The 12,036-nt window shown below is 42.2% G+C and overlaps 1 protein-coding gene and 1 long non-coding RNA gene across 2 annotated transcripts in view; one reads left to right on the top strand and one right to left on the bottom strand.

The window, feature by feature from the left end:
* Positions 1–12,036, bottom strand: part of COLEC12 (collectin subfamily member 12) — a 180,866-nt gene that overhangs the window by 136,198 nt on the left and 32,632 nt on the right. The window lies entirely within an intron of this gene.
* On the top strand, positions 889–9,913 carry LOC112647988 (uncharacterized). The gene is made up of 4 exons (XR_003128634.3): positions 889–1,095; positions 1,665–1,785; positions 1,884–1,942; positions 9,303–9,913. It is a non-coding gene; the product is annotated as an uncharacterized LOC112647988 (long non-coding RNA).

Here is a 12,036-nt window from a genome sequence, read left to right on the forward strand (position 1 = left end):
GATTATCTGGTTTTTGGGTGTTGAGTTGCATAAGCTCTTTATATATTTTGGATATTAACCCCTTATTGGGTATATCATTTGCAAATACCTTCTCCCATTCAGTAGCTTGATTTTCTGTTTTGTTGATTATTTCCTTTGCTGTACAAAATAACTTTTTATCTGCCTAAGTATTTATTGATTTTTTTAAAAGATTTATTTATTTATTTATTTATTTATTTATTTATTTATTTATTCAGAGAGAGAGAGAGGCAGAGACACAGGCAGAGGGAGAAGCAGGCTCCATGCAGGGAGCCCGACATGGGACTCGATCCCTGGTCTCCAGGATCACACCCCGGGCCGCAGGCGGTGCCAAACCGCTGCGCCACAGGGGCTGCCCTATTTATTGATTTTATCAGCATCGCTCAATATCTCCAGCTGAAGTCGTTAGGTTAAGGGCTCCTGCAACAAACTTTTAACTGATTTCCCACCCTCTAGTCTTACACTTCTCATATTTGCCCTCCTTTCTTCTGAGCTCCTTGATTATATGAACTATATCTCGTTCATCCCACTGGCCTCATACAGAACCTATAGAAGACACTCAAGTAGAAGACACTCACTCAGAAAATGCTGACCAGTGAACTCATTCAAGAAACTGTGTTATAAACAACGCTGAAACTATACCATTTGAGGTCTTCTTTAGGATTTAGAAATAAATTCTCCTATTGAAACAAATGTTATGATAGTATTTCTGAGAGTGGGATTTTACCAACCCTTTGGTAAAGGGTACATCCTAAGTATTAGTTAAGATGGTGTCTTATACACCATAAGCTGAAAAGATAGTTACATCATAAAGGAAAGATATCACCTTGGGCTTTGTCACTCACAGTGTCTTGCTCTCCCTTCAGCATCTGTAATATCTGCCCATCGCTCTGATTAGGCACTTCATTACCTACTGCCTTACACTCTTCTCTATTTTTTAAAAATTGTGTCTTCTCTGACACCTAAGTTGCTTGAGAAAGAGAACAATATTTCTGAATGCCCCCACTATTTGCGGTCTAGTGTTAAAAAGAAGAGATATGGGCATTGATCATCATTCATACAGATTGTGTTAGAAAGGTAAGACCAACTTTGTGCACCATTGTTTCCAGTATATATGATTTATTCATGAGAAAGAGGCAGAGACACAGGCAGAGGGAGAAGCAGGCTCCCTGTGGGGAGCCCAATGCAGGACTCAATCCCAGGATCCCAGGATCACACCCTGACCCGAAGGCAGATGCTCAACCACTGAGCCACCCAGGCGCCCCTTATATATTATTTTAGATTAGAGACTGGGTTCTGAAAACAGACAGACTTGGGTTTCAAACTTCTTCCACCTACTAGCCTATAACATTGGGTAATTTATACAAACTCTTGAAGCCTCAGCTTTTGTATCAATAAAATGGGATCCCTCCCTTTAGTATCTCTTTTATAGGACTATCATAAGGATTTGCTCAGATAAGCCATGTAAAGTATAACACAGTGCCTGGTACATATAAGCACTCATGGAACCGTGGTTATCAACACCAATATTATTTTTTATTCCTTTAAGTTCTAGAAACTTCCTCTTTGGCAGCAGTGTCTTCCTCCCCCTCACCACCACCATCAAAGAACATTTCTTAAGAATTTTGGAAATCTTGTGCTTCCAGGTGTTGGCTCTGGCAGGATTCTGTGGGAGTGCAGACCAGCTCATACTACCACTGACAAAACCAAAAATTTTCTCAGTCCAAGCAAGGATCCAAAGATTGGATCTCCAGGACTAACTTACAGGTTTGTTTGTTTTTTAAATTACTGTGTTCTGCCAATATGGCTTTTTGCTTTGTATTTCTCTTCCACTGAACTTAACATCTGTTTCTTATGCCACACAGGCACCTAAGGGCCTTTGAACCAAACTCTTCTAACAGGAACACAGGCTCCTTTAGCAAGGGTAAGGACACTGCCCTTGTCCCACCAAACAGTGCCACTCAGAGGCCCACCATCAGAAATCCTAACCCATGGGAAACTGAAGCTAATATATTCAAAACACATCACTCTAAAAAGCAGCAAGAAACTAGAGGGTTTATTATTATTATTATTATTATTATTATTATTATTATATACTGCCAAATCCATCTTTTGATAAACAGTGAACTGCTGAACAATAGAGAGAGAGGTCTCTGGAATTTGGTGGTTTACTCCCCCCACCTTCCCCTACTTAAAAGTGACGGTAAATTTAGCCAGCAAGAATTCTGAATCACTCTTATATGATCAATGTCACCATGCTTATTCTGGACATCAGTAAGGACAGGAATATGCTAGGAAACAAAAGCACAAGATCTATATCTGGCCACATTGGAGAGCTCTACAATTTGCGAATAAATCAAGAAAGGAAAGAAGGGAAAAAGAAAAGGAAGAAAGAAGAAGAAGAGTGAAATTATTAGGCCTTTTCTCTCTTACCAACACACCTGAATAGCACAGACCAAACACCTGAGCATCCCCCACCTCACTCTATCCCTTACACTTACATCAGCAAGCCCAGTAAGCTCTGTCTAGACACCCCAAGCCCTATTACTTCTCAAGGACTACCATTCCAGTCAAAGATACCATTACCTTTCATCTGGTCTCCTAACACACCTCCTCAGGTTTCCCTGCTTCCACACTTACCTCCACACCCTCCATACCTACTAATCACTTTTTCATAAAGGAACTATCTTATGAGATGCAATTCAGACCACGTCACTTCTCTACCTGAACCCTACAAAGGTTTTCCAAGACTCCAAAATCCTCCCCATGAACGCCAGGTCTTAACATATTCTAGGCCCTCCCACTTCTTGACCTTATCTCCTCCACCTCCCTGTCATTTTATTCTAGCAACATCTGGCTTAGTTTTGTTCCTAGAACACTCTAGGTTGTTTCCACCTCAGGTCTTCTTACTTACCATACCCTCAGGCTATAATGCTTCCCCCCAATCACAGCATCCATCATCATTTCATCTCTATCACTGTTCCTTTTTTTTTTTTTAAGATTTTATTCATTTATTCACAAGAGAAACAGAGAGAGAGAGAGAGAGGCAGAGGGAGAAGCAGGCTCCATGCTGGGAGCCTGATGTGGGACTCCATCCCGGGTCATCTCCCTAGTCTTCCACCCTGTTTTTTCTCCATGGCATCTGTCACTATTTGAATGATTTTCTCATTAGATTATTACCTATCCCCTCAACCTACCTGGGGACAGGTGCTTTCTATCTGTTCTCCACTGTACTCCCAAAGCCAAAACAGAGTCTGGCACATAATAGATATTCAATAATATCTCAATAAATAAATGTGGGGCCAGTGAGATTGGCCAGAAAGGGTTTCCTATATTCAGGATTTTTAGTTTTATTTTCAAAGAGATGAAGGATATATATGTTGGCTGGAATCATACTTGAAGATCCTGATGTTCCTGATCTTATGATGTCCAAGTACCCCCATGACCCCCACAGGCAGGGCCACCTTTTACAGTCACAGACCACACATCATCATTCAGATGGTACTTGGGAGCCAAACAGAAACAATGTAAAAAATCAGTTTCCCATTCCATGACTGTGTGGTAGATAAACGGAAAGCTACACTGGAAGATAAACAGAAATATAAGGCACCATGATGCCAAAATGTTATTTTGAAAAAGAAAGCACAACCTATTTTAAACGACATAATACTTAAGTGTATCAGGCATACCCAGGCAGGGTGTGAAATCAGACCATATGTCAGCCCTCAGGTGGGATTACGAAGCACGTGGCTGAAGGCTGACTGGTTTAAGAGGGCCTTGCAATACATTATACAGAGCATTTTTACTACTTTTCTGAATTGAACTTAGCCACAGAATTGAGAGAAAACATCTGACTTCCACATTTACCCTGTCTCATAGAAGTGGGCATGACAACATTAAAATCCAACAGGCACACTGTGTCTATACTCCATCCAAATTCTCACTGCAGAACTACACTGTTGGTGTTGTGTTGAAATCTTATTGAAATAAAACATCATTTATTTCCATCTTGCACACTGCTTAGACCTACAACTTTCATACAAAACACAAACCCCTTCCTGGTCAGGAAACCCTGGGGAGTTTGGACCAACAGTGTGCTATGAGCAACTTGTACTCATAAGCCAGGCCCACACAGATGAAACACTTTGCACAAAGACAGAAAAGCTGCCCAAAAACCTCTGGAGAAATACTCAATATTGGCTGGACTCTCCCTTCAGTGCCGGAAACAGCAGAATGACTTCTAAGTTACCAGTGATCTGTTCTCCACATCACTGGAGCCTTCCCACACCTCAGCTCAAGAAGGTCACAAACCCACTTTGGGTTAAATGCTCTCACAGCTTACTGGAAACCCACTGATGGCTGATGCAGTGTTTTGAGAATAAACTATGTAATCTTCGAGACTTCCAAAAGGCACATTTTCTCTTCCAACAAAGAGCAGATTCTGACCAAAGTGTGGGCAGTGGTAACCCCTTGGCTGCTCACCTTTTTGATTATGGAGAGATCCCACATGAGGATGAAAGGCTGTTGGGAAGGCAAGATCAGCTTCCCAGCCAGAAAATAAAAATAAAATGCAAGTGGTAGGTAAGAGCTATGCAGATATGGACACACAACACACAGCTCTTGAGACTGCAGTTCCCTCTCTCTGCTCAAGTGGTCAGCCCTGCTGCTTCTCTGAAGATGAACCTGGGAGCACCTTCAAGTTCTTCAAAGTTTCTCCACTTTTTGGCAGCAGTGTTTTCATGGGTGTTTTGTTCAGAAGGTGGTTTGCTCAAGTCCCTGGAAGTTTTTCCCTGGCAAGGATCAGGATGGCTAGGTGACTGCTCTCCCTTAATGAGCTTTAATTAGATTATGTTTAACAGCATGGACTGCCTAGGGAGGCACGCTGACGTGTAGACAAGGAGTGGCTTACCCTGTAAATTAATAGGCCTGACTGGGATTATGGAAGCTAGCTGTGTAAACGCAAATGGAGCCCCCTAAGCCAACAGTCCTTGGCCTGCTGACACAGCTGCACCAGAGTACCCAGTCACTGGAGCGCCAAAGGATATTCAGTTACAGTGAAGAAATCATAACAAAGACAGGAAACAGATCAGCACACTCTGGATTTAACACCCTCCCTGGGGAACTCGGCTGATTTCTAGGCTGCAGATGTTTTTAACTCTGCCTTGAAGAATGTCCATGTCACATGCTCAAGCCAATGGAGTGGAGTACAGTAGTCAAGCAAGACTTACATATTCAGAAAGGGGACCAAAATTATGTTGATTAGAATTCATCTCTGAAATAGAGGTGGGGTAACTGTTAAAAATCCATAAGCTCCTTGGGTGGATTTGCTGAGCTGTCAGGAAATGGATGCCCAGCATTTATGTAAAATGAGGTGCAAATGAAGCCAACTAGACTCTTCCATGGAGATCCTGCTGGTCCCGATGTGGGCTTTCTCAGCTGCTTCCTCCTCATTATTCTCAGTACTCTGTACCAAGTAGAGGAGAATGAAAACAAGCCTTCTTCATTCAGCATTTTTCAACATCACTGCCAACAAAAACGGGATCCTTGACTGTTCAGAGTTCATGATTAAGGGGATGGCATATCTTACAGGCAGGATATAGGTCATTTTTCAAAAGTTACAGTAAGTTTGCAGAATTAGAAATTTATCTTTTTAAATTCTTCCGACTGAGTTACATAAATACGTCTAAGGCTGCTTAAAGATGTGGTTTGCCAGAGGTACCGCATTTTCTTCGTGGCAAAGGGACCAGTTGTACTCTGCCAGGAAGAGTTCACGCAAGAGAAGGACTATGGATGTTAGGCAAACCTCAAGCCCAAGAGTTGGAAAAAGAGAGAAAAATGTTTGGATCTCTTGTGATTTTTTTTTTGGGGGGGGGTCCTATTTGCAGTTATTTTACTCTTCTAAGTTTCCCTTATCTATAAAGTGAATAATTTTTAAGAATGCTCTCAGAGGACCCTGTCAAGACCAAAAACTCTATCAGTAATTTCCTAACTTAACCTTGAAACAACCTGCTGAGGACATATTTTTGTTTCACTTGTTAAAAAAGCAATGATCATTTTAGCTGCTACTGAATGGAGTTTTGTGTTTAACAGACACAGATTTCTGGCAATTTAGAGCAATTTCCTTTCTCCACCTGAGCTTGCAAACTTATTCCAACAACTGAGAAGATGTGAAGGTGGTGGGGGATGAGAGAGGGGAGCAGCTGCCAGAAGTATCTGGGCTGGCCCTCTCTGCAGCCACAGGCATCAGCAGATGGCTGTTCCTGATGGCAAGGACCAACTTTCCGAAGGCAAGCATTCACTTCTGTGAATGGGAGGCAATTCAGGACAGAGGGGCTGGTAGTGACTTATGTGGCCAGGACCACTGTTGGACAGTTCCACCTGTTAAAAAGCCCCTTATTTTGGACTTCTCTCATCTATGTTCCTATCTGAAGAATTTATGAGCACAGATTTTCTCCCCACATGATCACTCCCTAAGACTTCTCTTTTCTCAATTAAGCCATTTCTCCCAACTTCCTCTCTACTCTACCACAGCACCTGGGAATTCTCACTTCCAACAGTGGGAACTCAGAGTTCCTACTTATTATCTAAATAACTGGAGGATAGAGTTGGATCACCCAGATTCTAATTCTAAATACGGTACCTCTGGCAAACCAATATTCTAAAATTGATTGTGGTGATCACTGCACAGCTTGGATGGATTAGGGACTTAGGTATGGGTAGAGAAATTCTTAAGAGGTGAAGGATGCCAACAAAACTGACCCTGCCCTGTCAATTTGCTCTAAGTCTGGAAGGTCATATGTTGTCTGTTCTTCTTTGGAGTTACATGGGGCCCTACCACCAACGCCCCCTTTTAAATGAATGACCACCTGGAAAACTGAGCATGCACAGTGCCTGGTACATATTATGGGATGAATTTATAAGTGAAATCATAAATCAGACAGCTTTTCTCACTGGGAGAACCTGACAGGATGAAGGGGCTGAACGCCTAGAGGAAACAGGCCAGTGCGTGATACGTAAAACCTGAGTGTGGATAAGAGGGGCATTTGAGATAGCTCTGTCCACCTTAAAACTCTAAGGCCAAGTCCATGTCAGGAGAACCAAACCAGCTTCTGCATTCGTAGGGCATCAAGTATCACCTTTGTGCTAGAATACCTTTGTTTATTCTTTTCTCTACCTTCCAGAAGCTTCATGGAAGTGGAGCCAGGGCCCGGATACAATTTCCTGACTCTCCCATACCTCTCAGCTATGAGGTAGGACAGTACAGGAGAGAAAATAGATGCTGAGGACCTTCTCAAAGGGGGATCATTGCTCATAAAGTTGGCTCTAAAATCAACCAGGAAACCTAACAAAACTCATGTGTTCGACACACAAATTAGTTTATTGGATCGTCTCTCTCTTAACTATCTTATTTTTCAGTAAATCCTAATGACCTCCCCATACCTCCCAGGGGGAATGCCCTGAGGTTCTTCCCTTAAAGTGGACAAGTGATGAGTGATGATTGATTAACTCGCCAAATCCTTCACTTAAGAACTCATCAACAAAAAGAAGAAAATAGACTCAGCTATTTTGATTTGGCAGTGAGCTCAAGGAAACAACATCAGTAAAACAGTTAAGAATGTTTTTTGACAAGAGACATCATTTACAAACACATGGAATCCCTCTGCTGTCATCCAAGAATAAAATCCGGACTGGCCCCCACCTATTTTTATTCTTCTTTTTCCACAGTCACTTGGGATGGGCCATAGGAGAGATCAGGATTCTTCATTTACTGTATGCCCTAAGGTTTTATGGACTTTGTCTCACCTTTTGAATCCATTCCCCCAACACTGCCCCAAGTTTCATTTTACGCATCAGCAAAAGCCTCAGCCAAAGGGGAAGAAGTTTTCTTCCCATTGGAGTAAAATTCAGGAATTTATCTGTCTTAAGGTCTGGAGTCAAGCTAAATTATGTTACCTGGGGATATTGCCAAAATATAGGTCTGTTCTGTTTTGAATCATGAAACCACTAGTGGTAATCTTATGTCCAGATATTTGAGATTAAAAACACCAGTACATCATGTATGTTTTACAAAAGAGGTTTGCCAAATATGCTATGCCTTCAACATAGCTTTCCTGGTAATCTGAAAACTGACCTTCAACAAAAAAAGGCAGGTGAGAAGCACAGAACCAACTCTATTTATGAGGAAGTGTTTTCTACACACAATAGTTGAAAGACCAACCTCCCCCAACATTTCCCCAGTAGTTTGCCACATATATACTGTCCTCTTTCCTTTCTTGGTCTGCAGTGTCCACTGGTCACTGTCTCCTGGGTTACACGACAGAGAGGGGGCACTGTCTGAGACCAGCACATGACTGGGAGAGTCAGTGAAGGAGTTGAACAGTATTCAATTATTACAGGACTTTGTTTTAATGTCTTTATGGTTATGTTTCTATTTGTGAAGGCTTTTTCTTATTTTGTTGGTTAGGTGATGAATTAATTTTGAGGAAAGGTTGGTTGGTTGGTCGGTCAGTCAGCTCTCTTTTGCTGAAAGCTGACTCACTGCTCTCAGTCATAGTCATAGGGCAAATGGATTCCTGATCTTTCTTCAGTGACAGAAACAAAACAAAACAAAAACAAAAAACAAAAACGTGCAAATAATCTGAATCTACCCAAAGGATATTTTTTTTTCTTTTCCAATAGTTCAAAAAAACAAAGCCTTGAAAATAGAATATAACTGCCCAATAGAAATACAGTAAAAGGCACACATGTAATTTAAAATTTTCTGGTAGCCACATTTTTAAAAAAAGTGAAAAGAAACAGGTAAAGTTATTCTTAACAATATATTTTACTTAATCCAACAGATCCCAAATCTGTACAATCATTTCAACATGTAATTAATATAAAAATTATGTTTTACATTCTTTTTTTTTTCACATTAAGTTTTCAAATCCAGGTGGGCTTTAGATTCACAGCATATCTCAATTTGAACTAGCCACATTCTCAAGGGCTCAGTAGCTACACAAAGCTCCTGGCTACCACACTGGCAAGCTCAGATAGCACTGTCCTGTACTTTACCAACTTAGGGAGAGGAGAACAGGAAGGTTAATCAGGTCTTCTTTTCCATGTAGTGGGCAAGAATGAATAGATGAATAGATGTCATGAATAGATATGAAATATAAATATAAATAAAACACCAGCGCTAACACCACTCTCAGGTCATCTCAGTTCTATCCTCTTTAGTTCAGATGAATCACCACTGTGCTATAGCAAAATAATTCAAGATTTCTTTCTTTCTTCCCTTTTAGGGTAAAGGAAATATGAATACCCAATAATGAAAGATGGGTGCAGCCACTTTGGAATATAGTCCAGCAACTTTCCAGAAGGGTAAACACAGAATTGTATAAATATGATTCAGCAACTGTGCTCCTAGGCACATACCCAAGAGCAGTGAAAACATACAACCATGGCAAAAACTTGCACAACCGTGTTCACAGCATTATTCATAAGAGCCAAAAAGTAGAAACAAGCCAAATGCCCATCAAATGATGAATGAATAATCTAGACACCAGATCTATACACCAGAATATTATTTGGCAATGAAGAAGAGGCAAGTACTGATATGCTCTACAATACAGACAAAACCAGAAGACATGATGCTTAGTGAAATAAGCCAGAGAGAAAAGACCACATATTGCATGGTTCCATTTACATGGAACATCCAAGGACAGGAAAATCAATAGATACAAAAAGAAACTTAGGGTTGCAAAGGAGTAGGAGGAGTTGGAGGGAAGTGGGGAGCAATCCCTAATAGGTATAAGGTTCCTTTCTGGGGTGATGAAAATATTCTAAAATTGATTGTGGTGATCACTGCACAACTGCATACACTAAAAAATTTCCAATTGTGTATTTTAAATTGGTGAGTTGTATGATATGTTAATTATATCTCAATAAAGCTATTATTAAAAAATAATAATAATATAAATAAATAAATAAATAAATAAATAAATAAATAAATAAATGGAAGACTGGGGTCCCTGCACACCAATACACATTTTTATCAAGTGCTCATATGAGACCACATGGGACTACACATATATAGATACAGAGGCATCCTACCAATACAAACAAGGTTGAAATGTTGAAGTATGTTTCTTTTATTTAAAGGTGACAAAGTAGAGCAGCTCCAGCTTAATTTCTCCTTCGCCAGAGTGTATTAAGAGAAGCAAAGTGCAGTATCTTAGACTGAAGCCCTCCTGGGCAACAATGAAAAAGCCAGCTCTTTTCATAAGACGAGATGGTGAGGGGAGTTTGAGGGTACGGTGGCGTGGCGGCAGGTTCTGCAGAAGCATAGGCTCACGCTGTGAGGCCACTCATTCCTGCATGTCCCCTGTCCTCCTAGGCAGTTCAGCCCTCACTCATCACTTCCTCTTCCTCAAGTTGGGTTTCCAAAATGAGCTTCCTACCTTAGAGCTAGCCTTCAGCATCAGAACTTCCAGAAAGTGATTCACTTACCAGTGGCAGAGTATTATCCTCACTGATTGTTCATTTCATACTTCTCTTATCATGTTTTATTTTAGGCTTGGCTTGCTTTTGCATTATTTTCCCCCCAAAAAACAAGTTTCCAAGACCACACTGGCACACAAGTGAAATTAATAGCTGCTTAGTAAGAGCTCATTATTGGTACCTGACCATACATGGCTGCATTTAAGACATCTGGCAATAACCAGCCAAACCAAAAGATCTACTCAAATCAAAAAAGTAATAAACCACACACAAAGCAAAATAATTAGTTGCCTAATTGTCTCAACACAATGAAAGGCAGTGGTCTGGGTCCTAAGCGACCAAATGCCTGGATTCCTCTGCTGTGCGGAGCAGGGGCTGTGCTGTGCAGCCACCTCCCTTGCTGACCTCTGAGCCTCGGTGCCAGATGCCATCAGGGACCACAGTGAGAGACAGCAGGCATCTGGGAGTCACAGATTACAGTGTCTCGCTCACTTCATTCTGATTGTCACGTGTACATTACCCGCCTTTTCACTGGTGACAGCTACAGCCCCTGCTCACTGCCCCTCTCTTCTTTCTGTTGCACACTGCAAAGTAATACCACGTCAATCACTCTCAATACTCCTTTTGCCACACAGACTGCTCTGTTAAAACACTGTCAGAGATGGGTTAATGTTTTTAAAAGATTTATCTTTGGAGAGAGAGAGAGCAACGCACACATGCACAACTGGGAGAGGCAGAGGAAGAAGGGGCATCTCAGGCCAGCTGTGCGATGAGCAGGGAGCCCAGCATGGGGCTTGACCTCAGGACCCTCAAACCACAACCTGAGCTGAAGTCAAGAGTCAGACACTTCAGCAATTCTGCCATCCCTGCGCCCCTCAGAGATGGCTTAGTTTAACTGAATCAAGTCTAAATTCGTTTGCCTGGTTTCCAGCTCGCTAGCCTGGCTCCAGACGCGCCTCCCACGACAGCCCCAGTGCACCCCCAGCTCCGGGCGCCTTTCCTCCCAGCCCCACTTGTGCCCTGGGCTAGGCCCGCGTCTCCTCCCCCGGGGCCCCGGACTGCTGCGATGGCTCTGCTTTAGCTTCCTGATGGCCTCTGGACTCCCCCTCGCCACAGACAGCTACTAATACACTCACTTGCATTTTTGCTGTTACCTGTGAGCAAATTTGGCGGTGGTAACTTGCTCTTAACATCCTGAACCAAGGACCGAGACTCATTATTCTGAATCCTGCAAGGCACCTAGCACATATTAGGAGCCTAAGCGACACAGCGGCACCCCTGCTTGTGGCCAGTGTTTCCTGCCCCGTCCCCACCCCGGGCCATTTCCCCAGGAAGACAGGTACTTAATGCTCCTTGATTCCCTGGCTGTATCTTGGTTTTGTCTCTGCCTTGAGACTCTCTCAACGGACTGCCTAGGGACTTCCTCATCTTAATGCCCCTCTGCATAAACAATCATCCTTCTCTATTCCTCTGTCGGATCACACATTCCTCCCCCATCCCCTGCAGAATCCGTAGTGACTTCAGAATCTAGGTCCT

The sequence above is a fragment of the Canis lupus genome, chromosome 7 (assembly GCF_003254725.2).
Source record: "Canis lupus dingo isolate Sandy chromosome 7, ASM325472v2, whole genome shotgun sequence".
NCBI classification, from domain to species: Eukaryota; Metazoa; Chordata; class Mammalia; order Carnivora; family Canidae; genus Canis; species Canis lupus.